This window comes from Leptonychotes weddellii, chromosome 8 (genome assembly GCF_054177405.1).
Source record: "Leptonychotes weddellii isolate Sample4059 chromosome 8, ASM5417740v2, whole genome shotgun sequence".
Classification (NCBI taxonomy): Eukaryota; Metazoa; Chordata; class Mammalia; order Carnivora; family Phocidae; genus Leptonychotes; species Leptonychotes weddellii.
In genome coordinates, this window is record NC_138376.1 from 75,379,883 (window position 1) to 75,402,309 (window position 22,427).

Consider the following 22,427-nt stretch of genomic DNA (forward strand, 5'->3'; position numbering starts at 1 on the left):
AAAGCAGGAGGGGAAGAATGAAGGGGAGAAATTGGAGGGGGAGACGAACTATGAGAGATGATGGACTCTGAAAAACAAACTGAGGGTTCTGGGGGGGGATAGGTTAGCCTGGTGATGGGTATTAAAGAGGGCATGTATTGAATGGAGCACTGGGTGTTATGCACAAACAATGAATCATGGAACACTACATCAAAAACTAATGATGTAATGTATGGTGATTAACATAACAATAAAAAATTAAAAAAAAATAGAGTTCAGTATGTATTTATGATTTTTGGCTACTCTAGAGCTCCTGTATTTTTTTTCATTGCTTGTAATTCAAGTTTCTGTCTCCAAAGATATAATACTTTCATTTCTTAAATTAATAAAATAAAATAACACATTATTAGTCCAAATATTAAAAACCTCATTCTTAGTTCTTTTGGCCTCTTTATGTTATGATAATGATATTCCTGCCTTAGATAGTGAATGTATTCTAAGCTTATCCAGCTACAGTAGCAATATTTTGTGAATAAAGACAGGCAGTATTAAAGAAATCCCTAACAGAACCTACCTAATTACTTTGAAAATATCTCTTCCTAGTGACTTGACAGGACTGTTTTCCGTAGGAGAGAATGGAGCCTGGCAGAGAACATTCAGGGAGGACAGACTGACCTATCCAAATAGCACATTTTTTCCCCTCTGAAATGGGACAAAAACAAGCTTACATTTACTCTACCAAGTCTTTGGTCACATGAAATCAAATATTCAGGTGAAGTTTTTAAAAATCAATTTTATTTCACTGTTGAGCTTTGCTTTCTGACTTTGAGAAGAAGTTCTCTAAGGGCCACTGCTTGATATAAGTAGATTGATCTGAAGGACAGAAGACATGAGTTTGAAAACTAACCAAGATCTCTGGATGGCTTGAGGTCCCAGACCACGTGGAGTCCAATGGACTACACACTCGGGGGGCTGATCGTTCCCATGTGCTCTCCCAGGGTTCTGAATTTGAAGCTGGTTAACAAAGACTATGCACAGGATGCCTGGGTGGCTCAGTCAGTTAAGCATCTGCCTTTAGCTCAGGTCATGATTCCAGAGTCCTGGGATCAAGTCCTGCATCAGGCTCCTTGCTCGACAGGGAGGCTGCTTCTCCCTCTGCCTGCTGCCCCCCTGCTTATGCTCTCTATCTCTGACAAATAAATAAAGTCTTTAAAAAAAAGACTATGCACCATCCATAAAGTACTGCATAAACATATACACACACATATATATTTAAAGTATGTAAAAGTTAACTTTATATACAAAAGTAACTTCAGGGGGTGCCTGGGTGACTCAGTCGGTTAAGCATCTGCCTTGGGCTCAGGGCATGATCCCAGGGTCCTGGGATGGAGCTCTGAGCAGGGAGCCTGCTTCTCCCCCTCCCTCTGCCCCTCCCCTCTGCTCCTGCTTGCTTTCTCTCTCTCTCTCAAATAAATAAATAAAATATTTTTAAAAAAGTAACTTCAGGCAAATATCCCAAATTTATAAAAGATATAATTTACTGAGTTAATTGGATATAAACTATTTAGGTGCCTATGCTCTAAATAGAAGAAAGAAATAAACCATATGCTTAACTTCTTATGTAACCTATTTTTTCACTAAGGAATGCCAGTAGATAACTTTGTTTCTGTTTACTGAGGAAAAAAAAGTTATTGAGTTGTGGAATTTGGTGGACCTAAATTTAGACTTCATCTCAAAAAACAAAAATATTTTTGAATAATTATGAGTGGTTAATTAGGTGCTGCCTTCTATTGAGTAGTAGCCTTATTTTAACTGGAGGAAAAAAACAGCTTTTTGATTAGACAGGTGATATAAGTTAATTTATTGAATTAACTGATTAACTGAATAAAGTTAATTCATTTTCTCTAATAAGCACTAAAGGATTTCAGTATTTAATCTTTTCTTAAGTGTGGATTTATTATACTCTTTTGGTTTTTTTTTTTTCTGTTTTACCATCTCTCATAAATAGCTTGTCTTTCATCTGAAAGTTATTTCAAACTATACTGCCACCTAGTGTTTATACAATTTCTCTGGTCCATCCTCTCTAAGAAATAAAGTGATGAAGTCATTGTTTCATGGGTGAATATTTTAAAGTAGAAAAGCAGTGTTTTTTTCTTTTTTAATTTTTCATACCATGGACTCTGAGTGAACCAAACTTATATTTTAAATTAAACTCAACTTCTAATTTCACCTAAAGAAAGCAACCAGTTATTTTTAGTAGACTTCCCACGGGTCATGGCTGAGATGTTTAGTATTCTTCAGACTTCACTGAAATGTTTGGAATTCACAGAGCTTCACACAATGTCAAGTCCAAAGTAGCTGCTTAACAGATACTTAAAATCATAGACTGCTAGTGCTGGGATGTCCTAGCTGAGTGATTGGGGACATAGGGCAATAGTGAAAAACAGGGATCGCTGTAAATATGCTGTTATTTGTTTTCTTTTCACAAGTTTCCTCATTGGTTCACATGATTTCAAACTCCAGAACTATATTCAACTATTTCAAAAGTTAAGGAGGAATGTAAATAAAGCATTTACCTAACGATAAGGTGGTATCTAAGAGAATAATTGATCCTAATGTTAATTCCTTACAGATGTCCTCTCTTTAGAAAGATATATTGGATTATTTGTTCTTACTTTTTCTTTTCTAAATATTTTATTCATTTATTTGACAGAGAAAGAGCACAAGCAGGAAGAGGGGCAGGCAGAGGGAGAGGGAGAAGCAGGCTCCCTGCAGAACAAAGGAACCTGATGTGGGACTCGATCCCAGGACCCCAAGATCATGACCTGAGCCAAAGGCAGTCACCCAACCTACTGAGCCATCCAGGTGCCCTTCCTGCTTTTTTAGAAGACAATTTATCACTTAGAATTGATGACAACTTTCAGCTCAATTTTAAATGTCATCTAAAGGAGTAAGATTATTTTGGGAACTTCTGACTATAGTTTTGGTAACTTCTCACCTTTCCTGGGGTTGATACTTTTTTTTTAAAGATTTTATTTATTTATTTGCCAGAGAGAGAGAGAGCACAAGCAGGTGGAGCGGCAGGCAGAGGGAGAGGGAGAAGCAGGTTCCCTGCTGAGCCAGGAGCCCAGTGTGGGACTTGATTCCAGGACCCTGGGATCCTGACTTGAGCGGAAGGCAGACGCGTAACCAACTGAGCCATGCAGGCATCCCTCCTGAGGTTGATACTTTTTGATATTGTTTTGGTTGGAGTTCCTTTGTAGCAAGCGACAGAAAACCCAGATAGTCTGTTGCCCATACAGTAAAAACCTATACAATTGGTTTGATCATGGCTCTGGTTCCGTTTCTCTAAGTTCTCTTAGCCCTGTTTTAGGTTTTGTCCTCTAGCTGGCTTCTCTCATGGTGATAATACAATCCATCATACCTGCCATCACTGCATCATCCAGGAGGAGAAAGCTTTTCTTTCCCTCTCCCTGTAAAAAGCTCCAGACAGGGCTTTACTCTGCATCAAATTAGATTGTGTCTTTCATTCTGGGACTAGGTCAAGAGAATGGGATTAATCTGAATGGTTTAAGTCAATCAGAAGCTGTCCTTGGAATAGAGCTGGGGTTAATTACAACCAAACTTCATGCCTGAAAGACTCAAGGTTCTGTTAGGAAGAGGGAAATATATACTCCACTCCTTTCTGGATCTCTGACAATGCTACTGAACTGTAGATAGCTCATTAGTTCCATCATGGCTCATTCACATTGGTTATCCCAACACAAAGTGTCATATACAGTAAGTGTTCAATTAATATATATTTATGTATTTATTTTTAAAGATTTTATTTATTTGAGAGAGGGAGAGAGAGAATCTGAAGCAGACTTCACCCTGAGTGCAGAGCCCGATGTGGGGCTCGATCCCACAACGGTGAGGTCACGACCTGAGCCGAAACCAAGAGTCAGATGCTTAACCAACTAAGCCACGCAGGCGCCTGCAGTTAATGTATATTTAAAATAAGTTAGTCAGAGGCTAAAGAATGAATTCAATAATGGCTTGTTTTTATGATTTTAAATAAAGTATGAATACGTTGGCTTAAAAATACCTTTCTAAGTCAATGGATTGAGAAAGTAGTCATGTTTAAAATTGAGCATTTTTTGGTTATTTTTGCTATTGATTGTGGTAATAGCTACCATATGTTGTTATTACCCCACACAGCCAAACAGAAAGTTAGAAGGATGATTCATGGAGGAAACAGTACCCTCAATATGGAGATTAAAGTCCAGGAAGTGGAAGACAGCATAAAATATTCATATCATTACTTCCAAACTTGTTTCAGATGTTGTCACAAGATGTTATCACAAGAAATCAAAACAGTAAATCTGGGAATACTCATTGAAAATGTGAGACTAAAAACATGTTGTTGATGTCATTTAGCGAAGTCCATGTCAACAAGGAAAGATGGGAGCCCAGGACTTTCCAGGTTTCCGCCTTATGGCTTTGCCTTATTACCAAGCCACAGTGAATGAAACCAGCCACATCTTTCATTCTGGTCCAGTGTTAAGGCCACATAACATATGTTAAGCCCTGATCTCTAGTATCCACACAGACCATGCCTTCAGAGATAAGGCATTCTTTTCATCAACTGTGTTCTAACCACCAGCCAGAACTTTTCCCACTGAAGTGTCTCCTGACTGCTGACCACTTCAAATATGAGGGAAACACACACCTGAGTAAAGCCCATGGTTTAGTTTTCTCCAGAGAGAAGGTCGCCATCTGGGTAGGTAGAGCCCCTGAAGTGGTTTCCAAGCTTGTTCTTCAGAGACCTAGGGTTTTGCCAAGGCTCAGGGACAGACATGAGGAGGAGGGTACTAGTGGATGTGATTCCATTCCTTACCTCTTTTCTCTGCTTTATAAAAAGATCTTTTATATATCAAGATCCTCTATTCAGTTTTATTTAAAAAAAAACAAAACAAAAAAACAAAGCCAGTGGCTACAAAGTTTGGAGAGCCCTTGCCATACAGGATAGGTGAGTATCCATGCCTGGAGGGCATAGCCAAAAACACTGTGATAAGTTAGTGAAGGTCTTAGTGACATATGGACGCCATGGTCTGCATACTGGTGAAACATCTGACTGAAAGAGCAAAAGTTTCAGTTGTCATCTAGACTGGTTATTTACCACGCAGATATTTAACTGTGTATCACTCTAAATTCTCAAATAAGCAAATGGAATATTAAATGATTTCTAAAATGCAAAGCCTTACAGTGTCATATATTATTACAGATCTGCCAGTGATTCCCATGGGGCAAAACAGAACTTCTCAAAAGGCCTGAGCATATGGGTAAGTGACTCTCTGTGGCATTGTGACTTAGGAAATTAAAATTCCCATTTAAAAAAAAAAAAGTCTGTTCTAGACTTGTGACTAAACATTCTTCTGTTAAAAATTCACTTTTCTAGAGCAGAACATTGTCTTCTGTTAAAATGTAAATAATTCCATGTAGAAGATATGATGTTTCACAAAATACATACTCAAGTTTTCAAAAATATAATTTAAAAATATCTGGAATTGCATTTATTTTAGTGTGCGATACCCTCTTTCTCTTTAACAACAGAAAACTGAATCTTGCCCAATTGAGGTAACTCAGTCACTTCTGGTTTTAAACTCAGTTTTTTTGGAAACTTACTACTCAACCTTTCAAGAGTCTTTTCCCCCTTCTTCCATTCTCCTTGAAAGAATCTGGGTTTATGGAGGCTTATCTAAGGGAATGCTGGTGCATTGAAGAGTGCATATCTTATCTGTGGTGGTCTCCTGCCCTCAGAGGCCTTTGCTGAGGTGTAACTCACCTCACCAGGTCTTGGGGATTGACTTCTGCCTTTGCTTCGTCTTCCACTTCCAGTTGTATAATCTATACTCTCTGTGTCCTTCCTGACCCAATCACAAGGGTTCTTTAGTCTATCATTCCCTTAGATACTTCTCTGCCTCCTTGGGGACCAGGAACCCCCGACTGGTCCCTACCCCAAACTAAGGTGAGTAGAACTCTGGATAAAAAGGGTGGTATGTGGGGCACCTGGGTGGCTCAGCTGGTTAAGCTACTGCCTTCGGCTCAGGTCATGATCCTGGAGTCCCAAGGATCGAGTCCTGCATTGGCCTCCTTGCTCAGCAGGGAGTCTGCTTCTCCCTCTGACCCTCCCCCCCTCATGTGCTCTCTCTCTCTCTCTCAAATAAATAAATAAAATATTAAAAAAAAAGGGTGGTATATGGACATGATATGAGTACATAAACTATTTAAATTATTTGTTATTAGTTTTTAATGAGATCAGTACAGGAATTGAGAATAAACATTCAGAAACTTTTGTAGAAATTTGGATTTAATAATTAAAACTTGGGGCTTGTATTTTTATGTTTTTGGATTTTCTTTATTATATACCTAGTAATTCATTTTTATTATTCTATTTTTACTAAAAAAGTAACTGGGCCTTCACCACAGTGAGTTTGAGAAGTCTTGGCCTGGATGATTGCTTTTCCTGTTCAGGCTCCATGTTGCACCTGGCATAGGGCTTCTCTGTGAGATCTGGGAAGCTACATCTGCCCACTCCCTAGGCCATGAGTCTCACTGACCCACCGAAAGGAAAGCCACAGGCAAATCAAGAAAAAGCATGAAAAGGAACCTCTGTTAAGATCTTAAAATATTGTCTACCTCACCATCTGGATATCCCTTAACAAAAAATACAGGAAAGTAGAAAGAGCTACATAAATGTAAAAAAATCATTTTACCTCTAGGGAGCCTGATTTTCCTCAACAATAAAAAGAGAATAATAAACCGCATTTCACTGATTGTTGTAAGGCTTAAATGAGAAAACATACATAAAATTCTTAACTCAGGGCCTGGCACAGAAATATTAATTTCCTATAAAGTAAGTAGAGTTCCTAAAACATTTTTTCATTTCAGCAGTTAAGTTCTCTACCCATGTATAAAACATAAATGTCCATTCTTATTAATCTTTACATTACTGGAAGTTGAAAATTCACTACATAGGGCTGTAACTGTAGGAATCACAGTATTTACTAGAATTGTAAGAATTAAATGAGAGAACAAATGCACAGTGGTCAAACAAAGTGCCTTGGATGTAGGAGGAATTGAGTTAATGATAGTGTCCCCCGTGATACACACATGCACACACACATACGCATTCACCCACACACATAGGCACATCTACACACACTCACCCATACCTAGCATACTTGGATACAAGATTCAAAAGCTGTTTTCTGTCAGTAAAATAAAAAATGCAGTAGACCTGGGCATCTACTGTGGATGATGTTTTGTTGATATATTTGGTGTATGAGTTTATTAAGTAGAAACAAGGCAAAAAAATGACGGCTGCCTCCTGATGATTTTGTTCTCTAGCTTTCAGAGAGTGATTCCATAATTGCATCTGTTTTCTCCCTATCTTGCCACAGTGTGACTTTGGTAAAGTAATTATACTAGCAAAGGATGGTTTGGACCTTGGAAGTGGAATATTTCTCTTAAACACTGCTATTTTAATTAAATGGAACCCCTAGGAGAACAGTGTTTAGTTGTGCAAATGAAACGTGCCCAGCCTTGGGGCACTTGGAATCCAATAGAGGAAATAGAGCAGCCTAGTCAATTGGTCACAAGCTATGAGAAGAGTGAAACCATTTATCAGGCAGACTGGAAGTTAATTATTTAGTCAAAATATAGTATGTCATAACATACCAAATGCATCAAGCCAGGTGGGGCAAATACGTAAATGTGGCAATTATTGATCACCACCAAATTAATGCCTTGGTTGTTTAATCAGTTTTGTATTTGTTTTTAGCACTTTAAAATCAGTTAAAAGCCAGTGCAATAAAAACAATGGTTGGAGCTAATACAGAGACCAAAGCCATAATCAAATTTCAAAGTCAGAAACTGAATTTGGTTCATAAAGCCCCAGAAAGCATGGTTTCAGAATCACTATGTAGACTAGGGCTTATGGGGAAATTTTCCCAATGGCATAAATGAGACCCACACACAAAGTAACAAAGAGAGTAATCATCTTCTCTTTATACATCTCTGGGCCTTCAAATCCACCCACAGTCCTGGACAAAACATACTTTCACATAATTTGGGGAGTAAAGTGGTATCAGGAAATGAAAATGATGGGGATGAGAGAGCACTACATTATCAGGAACCTGTCTTAAAATGTACCCAGGGGTTGATTTAATTTGTTTTATGGTAAGACCCGTAGACATGGAAATGACTATGGTGAAGGAAGGAGTTTTTATACTCACAGATCTTTAGAAGCTGGAAGCTAGGCATGCCACGCAGGTCCACATGGGAAGAACAGGTTGGTCAGGAGGTAGAGGGAAGGCAAGGGGAAGTGTGGGAAAAGTCTTCATTGTGGTTTCTGTGGGAAAGAATGGGCCAGGCAAGGCAAGGCAAGCAGATTTAAGATTGGCTAGTTTGAATAATTGCAGCAGGCTCTGGGGTGTATGGATTGTCCTGAACTGTTTTATACTTGGTCCTGAGGTGATCAGGGCAGCGGGGCTGGTGGCTGGGTACCTGAGAATTCTGTAAAGGAGGTAGTCAGGGAGCTTGGGCTGCAGATTGGGTGGTTTGCATATGAAAGGGGTGCTTCCAGGCAAGTCCTTTACGGTCCCTAGGAATTGCCCCTGAGAGACGGTCTCTCCAAGGCAGGTGAGGCCCTAGAGCATCAAAAAATAGAGAAAATATGAGAATATGGGTAATCCAGGACCTTTCTTTCTCTGCGTTCTGGGATATGAAGAATATTAAAGTATTGAAAACACTGGGTCTGGCATCACTCTGTATGTCACTCAGCTGTGCTAAGGGCTGTCTTTATTTTTATGCTTTGTTAACCCTTCAAAGATGCTATCTGAGCTTTGCGGATCCTGACCAGGCATTCTTCTTAGCTACAGATTATTTTGCAGCTCTGCTGCTAATCATGTTTTTTTCAATAGCAAGAAGCCTTAAAAAGTTAAATAATGAGAAAATGACTCTTTAGATACCAGTGAGTCTGCAGAAGTTCTCTTGAAAACTCTTCACTTATGGAGAAATGTCTAGGAAGGCTGCCCACTGAGGGTGTCAGTGAAGGTATTAAGAGATCAAGCATTGTTGAGGAAAGATGAACATCCCATCGTGACATAAACAGAATACATTCTAGAAATTAAGGTCTTGATACTTCAAAAAGCAGAAGCAGCGATATCCTTCGACTGAAATAGATGGGAATGGTTTTCAGATCACTGTTTTATACCTCATACACAGGATAAATTATAAGCCAAACTGTGGCCAAATTTATCATATCAGAGGTGTATTTTACGTTCATTTATTTAATGTGATCACTATAATGCCTATGGTTACATTTGTGCTAAATTTTCAGTTATTAAATTTGATTTTCAGTAGATTAAATTTAGCAGTAAAATGTTCTCTGTGCCAAAGCATAAAAGGGAAATCCTCAGGCAATAGCATTTTTTCAATCATTGTTTTTTGAAATGCATTTGGTTGTAATAAACACAAACACACATGGCAAAATATGACAACTATTTTTTTCATTGTTAGCATTTTCATCTGGAAGTTTGAAATTTAGCCAACAATTGTTCTGAGGTCAAGAAGTGAAAACATCATAAAAATGTTTTCTCACAGAAAATAACACTGCATTGATCACATCTAACCGGCTCTGGAAAAATAACAAAGAACCAGTCCTCTGTCTCCAAGGGAACAAATGCTGGTGTTTCCCTTAAACAGTGGCTATTCCTTGTCTCACCACTGTGGGGTGCTGCTTCCCATTAAATTGTGTGTGTGTGTGTGTGTGTGTGTGTGTGTGTTCCCTTTTTATATCTATGATGCCTAATGTTGAAAGGATAGTATACATTCTGATTTGGAAATATCAAGTGCTAAGATCCTAGGTACTGAATCTGAGCTCTCTGAGCTTGACTGTGGAGATTCGGCTTTACCAGATGATAACTAGTTATCCTGAGCCTGAAATTACATGTATTTCCCGCTCAACAAATGGCTTCCATGATGGTAGCAGAACTCCAACTAACCATATTGCTAATTCATCTGATTCCACACACAGACAACCTTTCAGATTATGGAAGCATTTAACTCTCTTTCCAGTCGAGACTCCTGTGTTTCACCATTTTAGTGAAAGAACAATTAAACAAATAAGTAAGATTTTGAATATGGATGCTCATGTAGACTTGCTAGTTAGTTTGGTTAAAAAGAAAAAAAAGAACTCCACAAGACTACTTGACTTAAGGGGAATAAGTTAAAGACTACAGGAATAGCTTAAGGAACTCAAAGGAAGAGACTATAACCTCCACGATGGGAGCTGAGAAATGCCAGTCCTCAGGAAGCAATGGAGCTATTTCTATACTGCTAAAGCCACATGGTCCTTTTCTCTCTCTCAACTTCAAACTGAGAAAATGCTTCCTGTCCTTCCTTTTTGTATTTAAACACAGTAAAATCCCATGAGGTAAAAAAAAAAATTGGAGAGTTTCTATAATACTTCTCTTTGCATGAATTGCTGTCACACTTTGAACAGACTATCTGGCTTTATATGGATTGGGATTGATCTTATTCCAGCAAAAGGGGTTGAACATTCTAATGCTACCCATGTCTTTTCCTTCATTTCAGCTTGATGTCTTTATACTTTTTGTTGAACTTCACTGAATTTATTAGCGTTTTTTTAAGAGTCCCCTGATGACTATGTAATAGAAAGGCAGGCTTGTTGCTCTTCTGATCCCTATGGCCCTTGAACAAGGGATGGATACATCATCCAAGGCCTATCAATTCACTGATTGGCCAGATGCTCTCTCACAGGAAATGGGCCATGGAGACATGTGCACTACAATAATTTGGGGGCTGAAGTTTGAGCTGAAAGGTCAGATAGAAGCAGAGCTTGATTCAGTGACATAGCAAGTAAAAGCTACAAGCAAGCTGAATGTTATGGGGAACCTAAACTGAGTAAAAGAGTAAATTATTAAATTTCCTGAATAAAGTCTTTTCCATTGACAAATACTTTGGAAAGGATTCCAAGAGGGCATGAAAGAAGGTCTAATAATTGAATTAGGTTATTTACATATCTGAGACTCAGGATTTGGGGACAGAGGGAGTATTTAAAAAAAAATAACTTTCTCTCCTGATTCAACTCCAGGAAGGTTAAATAATTTAAAAGGTCTGGTGAGATTGAAGAGAATTTCTAAGGAAATGCACCATGAATATGACTGGATTAAACAATGGCCAGGTCACAGGTGTTGAATCTGGCTTTGCTTTCTTCATCATATCCCCCACCCCAGTTTCTGTCATGCCCCTCTGGCCCAAGAATAGGGGTAGAGGAACTGCTTCCTCAGTATTGGGGTGAGAGAAGAGGTACAGTGGCTATGGTTGCTAGTTTCTTATTGACATTTTCTTTTCTCTTGGACACTGATGGGAGAAAGAAAGGAAAACATACACAATGTTATCAAAAATATAAGCCCATTGACAGTAGCAAGGCTGTGGCATTTATTTTAGATAATTTACCAAATAAGAAGCACCATCCATTTCTAGAAAGAAGTCTAAAAGAGAAATTGGTGATTCTAATTCTGTTCTATCCCTAACAGACTTTCTGAACCCAGACAGGTCCCCTCATTTTTCTGGGCCTCAGTTTTCTTTTGTATGACAAAAGATCAAGCCCCTTCCTACTCTCTCTATTGCTTATATTTCTTGTTATTCACATGGCACCCTCTTAAAGTGGCTGTACCCATCCCAAACCAGATGATAATCTTTGTTTCCCAGCCCAAATCAGGGTGTATAATTTTGGAAGAGCAGATCTGCCAACTTAAGATTTATAGGAACCAATAAATTAACTAAGCTGGGCTTTTGACAAGCAGTTGTTTTGAAAGAGGGAAGAGGGTCTAGGTAATTACTTGATATTCCATGGAATTAAATCATTTCAACCCTTCCCTCTCCATGACATACGCACATGATTCCAACCAAATTGTGCATCTGAAACCCATGTGGAGAGGCAGGAGAGTGCAAAGAGTTTTAGGGTGTAGGTCCTAAGGCCAGGTTGCCTGATTTCAAAGCCCAGCTTTGCTATTTCCTACTATGTGATGTTGGGCAAATTACTTAACCAATCTGAGCCACATTTTCCCCATCTGTGAAATGGGTATAATAATGATACTTTCCTCAAAGAGTGGTTGTGAGGATGAATAAAAGCACTCAGTATAGTGTCTGGCACATAGAAACATTGCTTATAGTTATTATATAAAAATTATATTTATATATAATTTTATTTTATTATTTTATTATATATAAATATACTGGTAAGGAAGGGGTTAAGAGCTCATGGAATTTGATAAGGTCTGGGAATGCTTTAAAATGAAGAAAAATCTGAGTGGTGAGTGGCCTCTCCTCTTGAGTACGTTCCAAGAACCAAGGATGGAAGAATCTTTGTAGACGACTCCAAATGGCTACCCATGTAAGCAGGCTGGTTGGGTTTTATTGATTACCTAGTGTAGCTTCTCGTTTTATAGATGATTGGCCACCTATATTGGAGAAAAGTGTAGGCAGAGAGCCGAAGCAGCCACACTGTCCAGGGAAGGGTCGTGCAGAGCGTGGGGAAGGCTGTCTCAGAAAGCCGGAGTCCAGAGGGGGAGATAAAACAGGAGCCAGCACCATATAAACAGGGTAGAAGGAAGAGGCAGAAGAACAAAGTTAGAAGAATTTTCCACAAATACCTCCAACAATAATCATGCAGTTTGGGAACTGAGAAATCTCTGTGGAGCTAGGCTCTGCTGTGTCCTTGGCATTCCTAGCATCACAGATGGCCAGTGTCTTGGAGACCCAGCCTGCGATACAACTCATGAGGTTCTCATGAAGAAGATGGGAAGGATGTATGGGGAAAAAAAGCGTGGCTGCCAACTGCTGGCTTACTTACAGGTACTGTGATTTGTTTAGTGTTTTATTCAGTGTCTAATAAAGCTGCTTATCATTTTGTCCATATCACTTTGGGCTTATTCAAAGACAACATCTTTTTGTTAAAAATCCTGATGTAAGCGCTCTAATTAGTTTTTGTAGAACTAGCTAGATGTGGAGGGTCTCTAATGATCAGCAGTTGGTTGCTCTGCTGGTGCCCAAAGAGAAGGCCTGCCCCTAATTGGATTTACCTGCATGGTCTGGTTACCAGACAAGAAGTACAGGAGAGGAGTTACTGGGGAATAAAGACGTGAAATAAGGACGTGTGCATGAGAGACTGTCAAATATCAAAGCTTGTGCCTTCTGTCGTGTTTATAAAGCTATAATATTCATAGATCAGACTGGACAGAGTTTTAGGGTTCACCTAGCATAGATCCTCATTTTTTTTAGAAGAGGAAACCGAGGCCCAGAGCAGTTCAATGCTTGCGCAAGGTCACCGAGTCTAGGAGGCAGCCAGTGTCCTACTCAGGGGCTCTTTCTGCCTTAGCCCACTGCCTCTCACCGTCATGGCTAACCTGTGTCTTCGGACGGGAGGAAGTTGTTTCTCTCTTTGTTTTTATCATGTAGGCTGGAAGACTTCTTTGTAGTAAAACATAGTAGTGAAAATTACTGTTGGCTATTTTCTAAAATACAGTTCTTTTAGAATGAGGATTTCAAAGATAGCTTCCAGTTAGAAGAGTTCTTCGTGATGATGTGTGAGACAGACCGCCCCTTTGAACAGCCCAGGAATCATTCCTTACGGAAGACTCAGGTCATGGGTAAAGAAGCTGGAACAAGGTGATGGCCTTTTGTTAGAAAGGAAAACGCTTTGATGAATGAACCAGGGCAAACATGTGAGAAAATGTACCCTCAAATCCCAGGAAAGGGAAGGCGGGCTTGCTTGTCTAAAAATGGTTAAAAATGACCAAGTTAAGTGTATGAATAAGCCAAGTTACTTATACTTGTCTGAGAGAAGAGGTGGCTTATCCAACTACCTTTCAGGAAAAGAGTGTCTCAGTGCTCTGTGACTCTTCAAGTTTGTTCAGGTTTCTAAAATAGGATTACCAAGGAGGCTGACAGCAATGGGAATAATGAAGTGCCCAGAATAAGCAGGAAGGTGGCTTATGTCTTGTTGTATGCAGCATCATGAATAAGAGGTGATTTATCCCTTTCATCAGGCCAAGCTCCTCATAGGCAAGGAATCTTATTCAAACTATGGCCACATCCTAGACCATAAATAAAAATCCCAAGCAACAAAAGCACTCTTGACCAAATATAATTTAAAATTAGACTGCATTCATCTGATTTTAAAGGTAGGAAAATGTTTCAGAAACATTTTATCCATAGTCTATAAATAATATCATGATCTTCACAAATTTGATATTTAAAATTCCAGTTGGTGAAACTGTTGTCAAACTCTCCAAGGGCTTTAGGGGAATAGGAGAAGTACTGTAAGCCACTTGAAGCCAAGGAATATTGAGAAAGCATGGAAGGGTTGATGTTTCTCTGGGTTTTGTAGGAAATGTAGGAATGGAGTCACTGTGTAATGGAAATATATATATATATATATGCTTTTATATATATGAAAGGAAAACAACGTGAGCAATCTGCATTTAAATGTTGTCTTACTTTTGAAGAGTATCAAGATCCTTTTGTTTTTTTCCTCATGGAAAATCTGCAGACCTTCCCTTTAATACCTAGGGAGGTAAGGAGAAAGCATTAGATGGATCATTTGGAGGTGAAAAAAGCCTCATAAATTTGACTTTTATTGTGCCATCACAAAATTTCTAAGGAGTTTTATTTATTATTTATTTTAGTTACAGAAAAAACTAAAGTACATTGTATGCCTCTATTTACCAAGTAAAGTTTTTAATGAGGTCATTAAAATGACTTTCTAATTCCACCGTGCTGATTTTTTAGGTAAAATGAAGGGAAAGGCTCTTACTGCAACCTCTGCCCTCTGTTGTAAATTGACCTTGCACATGCCTGTCTGCTATGTGAACCGTGAAAAATTTTTTGGAACTCTTTCAACCCTCTCTCTTGCTTCGTTGTGGTAGTTAACATCTACAGTGAATGATAAATCTGTAAAAGGCACAGTGCAACGCTGCTCATTAATTGGAACACATGTTGCAAATTCGTAGGTAGATGGAGGCTGTGATGATCCATATGAGTAAGTCGAGAACATTGGGTTTATGCAGCTCCCTTTGTTCTTCATGTGATGATAATAAGGGACATACAGCCATTACCAATAAAACAATGTTCTGGGGATCTCTTCCTAATGAGCATCAGTTCTAACGCTGGAGGCTGTTAGCTGTTGCCAGTATTATAAAACTACAAACAAGTTTACTAGTTTCTTCCTGAAGCTTTTTTTGGGTTTTGAGTTGTAAGCTTTTAACAGAGTGACAGAATGAACACATCATTCAACTGCCGGTTTTTTCACTTGGTCTTCTTTTAGACCCAAAAACTGTGCTGCAGACATGGATTTTTAAAAAAAATTTTTTATTGTTATGTTAATCACCATACATTACATCATTAGTTTTTGATGTAGGGTTCCATGATTCATTGTTTGTACATAACACCCAGTGCTCCATTCAGTACGTGCCCTCTTTAATACCCATCACCGGGCTAACCCCTCCCCCACCTCCCTCCCCTCCAGAACCCCCAGTTTGTTTTTCAGAGTCCATCGTCTCTCACAGACATGGCTTTTTTAAAAATCAAATTCTTTTGACATTTTATAGATTTGATGGTTTAGGTGAGTCTTTCTTCATTCACTGTAACTTAGGGGGAAAAAAAAAAAAAAACTGAGCAGATTCTTTTAGAACTTCCCTAAGTGAATTTAGGCATAGTAGATGCCAAAACTCACTCCTCCAAGGACAACGCGAGCTCAGGTTAATAGTCACTGTAAATAAGAATCTTGAAATGGAACTAGAATAAGTGAATGATTATAACAGGATGATCTTTACTGTGCGGTTGCTCACAGGGTGGTTTCTGGTGTTGGACTCCAGCTGTGTGAATTTTAATTTGCCATTTGCTATTGTTTCACTCTGGGAAGTTGTATCCTCTGGTTGAGTGTCAGAATAAAATGGAATTATAATAGCGACTTCCTCATAGTGCTAGGAGGACTAAATGAGATGGTAGATCCAAAGTTTCTAACACAATACCTGGTTACACTAACCATTATTATGTTATTATAATCTAAGTGTAGTGACATAAATTCATAGGATTAAGTGAGCTGTTCATCTTGAAATTCTCATAATTCTAGCTATCCATATCCGTGGTTACACTGTAAGGCACATTTTATTTCTGTTTTCACATGAAGAAAAGATATAGAATGAATAACATGTAATTGAGTTTATCACTGAGTTAAATATTAAGGTATTTTAAAAAGTGCTTCTAATATTGGGACATGATAACAGTTTGGAATGTGAGTCATACTATCCGTTATATCGTGTGACTTCATCTGCCAAGAAGTTCGGTGGTTGCATTTCCCCTTCCTTTATTTTTAACTTTGCGGAACGAGTTGAACGTTTTGCTTTTCAAATTTTATTTGAGGGAAAAACTATATTGCTATATTTTTGCAAAGATTTGCCCTCTTTCTGTTATTTGATAAAATCTATTCATTTCAGCTAAGGACTTTATGGCCAACCATTTCTCTCTACCGGAAGAATCAATGTTGAATCAGGTATTTATTTTGATGATAAGAGCTAATTGACAAGTGTTAAAGCTAAGAACAACTAAGTGACAAGAACTTGGTTCAGGAAGATAAAATCTAGCCAAAAGAGGAAGGTAAAGAAATCCCTGCCAGAATGAAATGGGGGCTTATTCCAGTTGCTTGCCCAATCATTTTGCCATTCCTTCTGCATTCTGTACGTGGAGAAATGGAAATGGTGAATTCTGGGGGCTGTCACTCCATGCAAGGGATTAAGACAGGCCCCACTGGCCGGCCCCTCCTCAGTGCCTGGGACTCTCTGAGCAATGGGGATTATGGTAGCCCCCCACCACTTCCCAGCAAGTGGCACTCTTTCTTTTCTCCTTTTTCTCTCTCATTCTTCTGTATCCTTTTCCAAGAAATACATATTCTCCAAATGCATGAGACCGGCTCCTGTCCTCAAAAATCTTATTATTGAGTGGATGTGCCCTGCAGCAATCCATCCTCACGGAGTCCCCCACGTGGCTATCAACATCCAATCAGGATGATTCCGGGCCCCTTACATTAAACTGCATTTTATGGGTCTAATAAGTACCTCCTGAGTAGCACCTTTGTAGTATAAGAACGTGGAGAAGGAGAAAGCTTATTTGTCCCATGATTATATTTTCTAAGGGAAAACTTAAAATGGGCCATTTTATTTTCCCATGTATAAAATAGTGTTTTGTATGTAAGTGGACTCAGCAATCCAGGAGGGCATGTGTAGGTGCCAAAAGAGCTCCAGGATGCTTGGCAATGTACACAAGGACAAAATACCACATATGGCTGTCATTCCAGGGATGCTCAGTGGAGAGGAGCCCAGAATAATAAGCTTCGAATGAGAGGTGAAAAATGTGAGGGCACCACTGTGTTTAATTTTTTTTTTAAACAAAAACAAAATAAACAAAAACCAAGCCGTAAATGTATTATTTCCCCTCAGAAGGGGAACACCAATAATGGGGTTTAGGCTTATGGTGCCAAGTTCTCTCAAGTTAAAACTAGACTGATGCAAAGCAGATGAAATTTCATCTGTGGCTTACAAATGAAAGCTTTTTAATGGGGAAATAGAACCACTTTTGCCCCGGAATTGTGCCTGAGCCTCAGGTTCAATAGAAGTTCAAGTCTTCTCTTCCTCAGCATGCTGGAAGCAGGCATCTTGGTAAACATGTTCTAAAGGATTCATGCGGAATGTACTAAAGGTTTAATGAGAAGCGTTTCTGAAAGCCAAGAAATACAGAACGATCCCCCAAATGAACAGTCTACTGTTTAGGTTTATTTTTTAAAGAATACATCAATCTAACATACATAGAACTAAATCTCATCAAATGGGGACTGGTTGATAGAGGATACCTTTGGTAACACACTTCATTGTCTCTTCATTTGGAGAAGGTAATGAACTTGGCAGCCACCCTGCCCCTTATTATAAATTTAGGAGTGGGATCCCATCCATCCCTAACTCCTCTATTTTCTGAGCAGAGCATTTTTAGGGCACCATTGTCATTGTTAAGGCATTAATGCTGAAAGAATTGACAGCATTTGGGAGGGTTGGAGAGGTGAGGGTTTTGTAGTTTTTTTCTATAATTAAATCTGTATTTTAAGTTATTTGTTCGTTTTATGTTGTTTTAAACCTCAATGAAATAGAATCCTATCTTTTTATTTTCTCCAGTATTTTATACTGCTTGTGGGAGGTGGAGGTGGGGCAAGAAGAGGGAGTTGGATGATAAGGTTCCTGTGAGTCTAAGCAGTCACCAGCGAGGACAGTGCGAAAGGCTGCTTCTGATCGCTGCCTGTGGCACCTGATGCGAAAACTTACGGCTGAAGAGCGTACAGTGTCATCGTCCATCAGCATGCTTGCCCCAGGTTCTGCAAAATCCCAAACTGGAGAGCTACAAGTTAGTTCAGTTTCTTCCCAGAATAAAATGAGACCACCACGAATCTACCCTTGCTTGGTAAAGGTAAATCTCCAAACGGACAGGAAGAATCCTCAAGGTGGCAGCACGTTCATAGCTTTCAAATCCTCCCCTTCTGAAGTTTTTTAATTAGAAGATACAGTAACTACATAAAAACAATGGATCCAGGAATAAACACCTCCGAGGCGCTACCAACCTGGAACTAGGCAGGAAGCATCCAATTATTAATGATCCCTTCTAGTCTCAGACTAAATATTGCTTGCTTTGACTTTCATGCAAAAATACTCCTTTTCAAGGAACCACTGCCAGTTGATAGGCTTGAAAATAAAACAGAGCTTAGAAGTGCAAGGAGGCTTTGGTCTGTGACTTCCGTGCCGAGATAAGATTGTGGGGCTGCCCATCCTTCGCACCAGCAGCACTGTGCCATTGTTATTATTGCTCTGATTTTCCATGTCTCTGTGCTTGAGGAAAAAGCAATTATGGGAGCTTTGAGCCAAGGGAATAACAATAAAGAAATGATTAAAAACCAGGAACAGGAAAAGAGAGGGAGTGACGGCTCTTCAGCAGGCTGGTGAAGGGTGAGCTGAACTGCCCTGGTGGAAATGGCTCAATGTGTTTAGGAAAAGCTGTTTGTTGCTCCGTGAGAAGTCCTCTTTCGTTTTGGACTTGGCAAATGATCCTACGGAAAATATTTATTCATTGAGAGTATAGTCAGCTTAGTCAGCAATCTTTTCTGTACAAGAAAAAAAATGTAGGAAAGGTTAGCATATTCCACAGGCCCTCATATGGCTCGATCCTTCTTCGTTTATGGGTCTAGGTCTCCACGACATCAAAAATGAGTGGGCAAGAAGGGAACTATGGAAAAGCTAGCTGTCCCTCTTATGTATCCTTAAACTAACCAGTTGGATTTTTTAAAACTGGATTTACTGAATTAAATGAACTGACCTTGAGTGATCATAATTTCAATTTTGCGTGGTCTCCACGGAGCCAGTGTGAGGGTGTTGGTGACACAGTCTCTTATTTATTGTCTATCAGTGCCTCAGTTGCCCAGGCTCAGAATCTGAGATTTACTTATTAGCTACCTATTCAGACACCACGCACTGAATAACCACTGTTTAACTCTATCAGGCCCCGTCCTAGGGCCTGATCTTCAGCATTTTATTTTCTTTCAATCTTGTCATCAATCAGCCCAGTTTGGGTTTTTCTTTCTAGCCCATGGACTCTACCATAGACTCTGCTCATGTAATGGGTGTATTACTGCAAAAGCCCTGCTCTAATGTTCATGTTTGCTGATGTTTAATCTCTGAGTGTATTCTATGTGCCCCGCCGCCCACTTGCATGGTTCCTTTTTACTACCGTGACTCCATTGTTTATGAGATCAACTGAAAAATCCCTTTTGCTGGAATCGAAACTTTCTCTTTTTAAAGATTTTATTTATTTATTTGAGAGAGAGAGAGAAAGTGCGCACAAGTGGGGACAGGGGCAGAGTGAAAGGGACAAGCAGACTCCTCATTGAGCATGGAGCCCGAAGCAGTGTGGGGTTCGATCTCAGGACCGTGAAATCATGACCTGAGCTGAAGTTAGACGCTTAACTGACTGAGCCACCCAGGAGCCCCTGAAATCGAAACTTTCTTATCATCTGACCTTTCCTCATGGGAATAACCTTATTTCCTGAGGCTCTTCATCCTGTCCTATACCTGCCTTGCTTTTTTGCCTTCTGGCATTTTGCTCAGAATGGTTTCTCTACCTTCTTGCCAAGCTCCAGGCCTCTCCTAACATTCCTTGTCTCTTGATTGCAATCTCTCCCATGGCATTTAGTATTTCTATTCCATATTCTGTCTTGTCTTACTTTTTTTTTGTTTTTTTTGTTTTAGCATTTGCTGTTTTCCTAACAAGTGTATATTCTTCTGAAAGGCATATTCTCGATCTTTGACTCATTTTGTCTTACTCACTGTGCTCAGCACATAGTAGGTGGTGAAGAGATGCTTATTGAAAAGTGCTTAGCAAATTGAATGTTTTCTATAAAGCAGCAGTCAACCAATACCTGCCTACTACGCTCATCTGTCCCCAAAGAAGCAGCTTTCAGAAAGAGTAGATAAAAGGAAAGATTCAATTTAAGAATGTTCCTAACACGTACTAGAAAATGTTGAATCTTTCATGTTGTAAAGGCCACCTTTAGAAGATTACATGATTATTCATGTAACAGGAAAAGCTTATACTTGATTTTTATTTGAAACAGGAAGTTCAGGTAACTACAACATCTGCATTCTTATGACATGTTTAATACTGGGCAGCCTGACCTCTTATTGTAGCTTAATAATTTTATTTTCTCTAATAACACAGTCTCTATCATGGTGAATTATGGTATTCAGAAATGTTTTGACGATTACCTTGTGTAAAGTGAGTAATTCTGACCACTGAAGGCCTTTTTCTGCACTAAAGTAAGGGGTTGTAAGACAGTTGCCCTTTGCCATCATCCTGGTTGACTTTGAAGAGCATAGGGACACAGCAAACAAGCTTTCCTTCGTGGGACTTGTTCAATGTGTATCTTGCCCATATCTGAGTGTCTCCATTACTGATATTGCCTCAGCCTCCTGGGACTCAGGAGAGAGGGGAGGGAGAGCATGATTCCAGCTTCAGATATAGTATTTTAAAGACACATTTATTTCTGAAGTGATCTCCTAAGAAAGCATAGATAATGCAATTATAGGTCTTAGAAAAAAACATAGAATATTTAGGAACTAACCTTTTAAAGAGTGTTCTATTACCACTGGTGCTTGTTTATGTGTTCCATACTTGGCATAACTACCATTAATACAAGGAGCCTTCAAATTTACAAAGATTACCTTCCACAGGTGAGGATGTTAACATGTACTGAGCATAGGGATTTATAAAAGTGGTCAACAGTGAAAGGCAGGAAAACCTCTGAGCAGGAAAGGCTAGAACCCTGGGAAAAAGGAATTGTCCATGGCCTCCATCACTGGCTATTAGAACTGCCAATCACCGCCCCAATTCAGTTTTTCTGCCATCTTGACCAGACGGTCTGTTTTGCCTAACTAGTGTATTCCACGTCTTCTTTGCATTAGCAGCCTGGAAAAACTTTGCAACCTGCATTTTCTAGCTTTTGTGAAAAGTATCCCCTGTTTGGTGAGCTTTAGCAAAACCCCTGTGCCAGACTTCAAAGGCTGCACCAGATAGGAAGGGCTCTCCTCCTACTCCTGAACTCTCTTCATTGTGGGGCAGAGGGAAGATCTGGCTCACCTGTCTCTCTGAGTGCTGCCCATGTCAGTTCAGAGCAGTAGAAGTAGATATCTGCACAGCGGAGTAAAAGAACTATATGATAATAATACCCTAGCATTATACTGAGAGAAGTGGTCATATTATAAGAGATGGGGTGTGTTTACCTTGTAAATATTACTGCGAAGTACCTGAAGAATTTAAAGCCCTCCCACCTGCACTGAGTTTCACCAGCTTCATGAGAAAGAGGTGGGGAATCCAAATGACACAACATAGCTGAAATCCAATACCTTCACAATTACGGACTTCAAGCCCTATTACAAAGCTGTAATCATCAAGACAGTATGGTGCTGGCACAAAAACAGACACATAGATCAATGGAACAGAATAGAGAGCCCAGAAATGGACCCTCAACTCTATGGTCAACTAATCTTTGACAAAGCAGGAAAGAATGTCCAATGGAAAAAAGACAGTCTCTTCAACAAACTGTGTTGAGAAAATTGGACAGCCACATGTAGAAGAATGAAGCTGGACCATTTCCTTACACCACACACAAAAATAGACTCCAAATGGTTGAAAGACCTCAATGTGAGACAGGAGTCCATCAAAATCCTAAAGGAGAACACAGGCAGCAACCTCTTCGACCTCAGCCACAGCAACTTCTTCCTAGACAC

At 39.4% G+C, this 22,427-nt stretch overlaps 1 long non-coding RNA gene across 2 annotated transcripts in view; it reads left to right on the forward strand.

Annotated features, from left to right (window-relative positions):
* The window catches only part of LOC145722854 (uncharacterized), a 148,886-nt gene that overhangs the window by 6,885 nt on the left and 119,574 nt on the right, over window positions 1-22,427 (forward strand). For both annotated transcript variants that reach the window (XR_014147426.1, XR_014147427.1), the window contains exon 2: window positions 5,246-5,303. This is a non-coding gene — a long non-coding RNA (uncharacterized LOC145722854). The remainder of the gene's footprint in view (window positions 1-5,245; window positions 5,304-22,427) is intronic.